The following is a 4,172-nucleotide window of genomic DNA, read 5'->3' as shown; positions in this document are numbered from 1 at the left end:
AGGTGTCCCCATGTGTATGTCAGCTATAATAGGTGTCCCCATGTGTATGTTAACTGTTACAGGTGTCCCCAGGTGTATGGCAGATATAACAGGTATCCCCATGTGTATGTTAACTATAATAGGTGTCCCCATGTGTATGTTAACTGTTACAGGTGTCCCCAGGTGTATGGAAGATATAACAGGTATCCCCATGTGTATGTTAACTATAACAGGTATCAGGTGTCCCCATGTGTATGTCAACTATTGCAGGTGTGTATGTCAACTATAACAGGTGTACCTATGTGTATGTCAACTATAACAGGTGCCCCTATGTGTATGTCAACTATAACAGGTGTTCCCATGTGTTTGTCAACTATAACAGGGGTCCCCATGTGTATATTAACTATAACAGGTATACCATGTGTATGTCAGATAGAACAGGTGTCCCCATGTGTAAGTCAAGTATAACAGGTGTCCCCATGTGTATGGTAACTGTAACAGGGGTCCCCATTTGTATGTCAACTATAACAGGTGTCCCATGGGTATGTCAACTATAACAGGTGTCCCACGTGTATGTCAACTATAACAGGTGTCGCCATGTGTATGTTAACTGTAACAGGAGTCCCCATGTGTATGTCAACTATAACATATTAACTATAACAGGTATACCATGGGTATGTCAGATATAACAGGTGTCCCCCCCCTTGTGTATGTCAGATATAACAGGTGTCCCCCCCCTTGTGTATGTCAGATATAACAGGTGTCTCCATGCGTATGTCAGATATAACAGGTGTCCCATATGTATGTCAGATATAACAGGTGTCCCCACTCATGTGTATGTCAGATATAACAGGTGTCTCCATGTTTATGCAAGATATAACAGGTGTCCCATGTGTATGTCAGATATAACAGGTGTCCCCATGTGAACAGACAGATAAACAGACTCATGTAAGGTACCTCTATAGTTCCTTTGAAATAGACGGATGGACAGGCTTAGGAAATAATTCTTCTTCCTCTCCATGCATACAGACAGAAAGACAGCCTTCTGTTATGTACATAAGTACATACATGGATAAGGTACCCTCTATAGCTCCTTTCAAACAGATGAACAGACAGACATAGGAAAGCTATCTTCTTTATTTCTATTCAAACAGACAAAAAGACAGAAACAGAAAGGGTACCCTCTACAGAAAGGTTTACTGCCTTATCTGACCAAGTGATTCAGTCCATGATGTCAGAAAGAACAGGTTTACTGACACTGCCTTATCTGACCAAGTGATTCAGTCCATGATGTCAGAAAGAACAGGTTTACTGACACTGCCTTATCTGACCAAGTGATTCAGTCCATGATGTCAGAAAGAACAGGTTTACTAACACTGCCTTATCTGACCAGTTGATTCAGTCCATGATGTCCGTATAGACAGGTTTACTGACACTGACTTATCTGACCAAGTGATTCAGTCCTTGATGTCAGAAAGGACAGTTTTTACTGACACTGCCTTATCTGACCAGTTGATTCAGTCTTTCTTGGTACAATTCAACCAAAATGGCCGTAATATGTGACTAAATGTACATCCATAAGCATTATAACTGTATGGGATTCTGACAACTCAGTATGAATATCTAACTTACAAGTAATAAAATAGCACCTGTAATTGCATGCTGTTGCCATCAGTAAGTGTAACTGTATAGTAGAAGATATACATCTATATAGATACAAATACTAACAGGTGATGTGAAAGTGTATCATTTATGTTAATGAACACATGATTGTAATGGCGACATATATTATCATGTGTACTTCCATAGATGATAGTACACGAACGTTGCTGACTGATATATTATTGTGTATATGGCCTATATAGACCCACAATTCTCTTTGTTTCTGTAACATTTACGTGACAGCAAGTAACTCGTCTTTGAAGGACACCTGTCCATCACAGGGTTACTTAAATGTTAATAGACGTTGGGAGTTAATCCCGTCTTTAAAGCGGAGCATTCCACCAATACGTCAACACTGAGCTATCGTCACTGTGACCTTGACACAAACATTGTGCTATTCTTGACCCTGAGTGGAAGGTTGTTTAAATCATAACCTTCACACAGAGGTTGTATTATTTGTGACATCGACATGAAGGTTAATTTTATGTTAATGGTAAATTTGACTCTGAAATTCTGTTATTTGTGACCTTGACTCGAAAGCTATTTTTATTTGTGACCTTGACTCTGAGGTTGTTTTGACTGTGACCTTGACCCTTTGTTCTGGTGTTGATTAGGATGACCTTACAGTGTAGGATACATACAGTGGATGTATTTGTTCTATGTGATATGACAGGTTGCATGTCTAACGACCATTTATGTAACCAATGAAATGGTAAATGGTATGCAGACTTCAGCAGAAGGGGTAGGAGCCATGTATGAATTCTATACCGTGTTTGCACAGGATATATACAACTATAGGGGGGACACTTACAATCCAGGTAGGCAATTTTTACCCTTTGATCTTTTGAATAATTAAAGTTTTAAGCCCACCTGGCCAGGTGAGCTGATGCCATGGTGGGCCTGCTGTCCATCCATTCAACTTTTTTCCGATTCTGTAGTACTTAATGATGCATTGATGTTAATAGGCCAACACTTCATTAGCTAATTCACTGACACTTCAATCACATACGTATTTGTCACAGGAAAGAGAGTAGTGTAACTCCACACGTGATCAAACTAGCAACCTCAAGCTTCCCTGTCCACTTCGCCGTCAATTGTGTAAAATAAGATTTCTCTCAAATGCAAAGCTTGAAAAAGGTGACTGGATCCTTAGGAGGTACGGTAGTCTAGTGGTAGTATGCCACGCTTGTGACCGAAGGGTTGCGGGTTCGAGTCACGGCACAGCACTGTGTTGTATCTGTAACGTAGGATGAGCGTCGAGTAGTTACACGGCAAATGAAAACAAGATTTCGAATACATATTTACAATTTATTTACAACATAAACAAATCACACTCACATCCACACAGTTTCACACATAATGATCCTATAAACTACACAAACAGTCTCTGCTGCACCCTGAGGTAGTTACAGTTCTCCTGGACTCCTCGGCTCCGATAACAATATGTTCCGCTAAAACTTAGCAATCAGATGACTCTGATCAATGTCCACACAGGACACCAAGTTCCACAAAGGACAAGTTCCACACAGGACACTAGATTGGTGTATAGTACCAATATGTACATATAGTTACCACACTCCTGGTAACTGGAAGGTGGAAATACATTTCCAGTGCGGCCTCCAGCAACAGTCACTGTTGTAGTGTCAGCTGATGACCACGGTTGAGTTCCCCTTCTTTCGCCACCAAACTAATTACTCTTGGTCTGTTCTCGTGTTCAGATCGCCAAAAGGCTGACCTTGACTGACGTCGGTCCTGGCGCTTATCACTGGTGTCTCTAACAGGCCCCGACAGAGCTCAGCTGGTAGGCATCGAACCCTCACATGAAGCTTTAAACATAATAACAAAAACACCTAAGTACAACTCGCAAACATATCACATACGATTCCAAACAATTACTAATAGTAATATACTTAAGTTTATGCCCTATTAATTTTACACCAGATAACAATTAAACCTCTACAAAATATTATGAAAATATAAGCTAGAAAACAATAAGTTACGCTCTGATATCGTGCGGGTTCAGCATACAACAAATAACATAATTTATACAACACTTGAAGTTCTATATGGCCACTCATGTCTTCCATACTTTTCCATACACGCATATGCACTCACCTGATCGCGCTTTACTATATATACATAACATAAATATACGTTATACTACGTGGAATTGCATATAAAACAGATATCAATATAGATAGTTACAGCAACCAATAGCAATAATATTTGCAAAACCTTCCTAACAAATCATTATACATAATGTCACCATGAAACGCATGACTGAACCGCACGAGCGAACATCTGTTTACTTAGGATATTTATCCAGAAATGGGCTAAAACATCAGACAAAGAAACAGAGATATAGTAAAGAAATACTCACCACAGTCTGTTATCTGTGCCTGTACATGTTTCAATACTGCATTTGCAGTAGAATCGGGTAAACAAACTCAGCGAACTTGCTGGAGTTTCAAAGCGTCCCGCTTGGACTTACCCATTTCCGGTTACTCTCCAAAACTACGGTCGCTCAGAAG

Source organism: Mizuhopecten yessoensis, unplaced genomic scaffold (assembly GCF_002113885.1).
Source record: "Mizuhopecten yessoensis strain PY_sf001 unplaced genomic scaffold, ASM211388v2 scaffold715915, whole genome shotgun sequence".
Taxonomy (NCBI): Eukaryota; Metazoa; Mollusca; class Bivalvia; order Pectinida; family Pectinidae; genus Mizuhopecten; species Mizuhopecten yessoensis.
The sequence above is the reverse complement of the archived record's forward strand: the minus strand, read 5'-3'. Positions refer to the sequence as shown.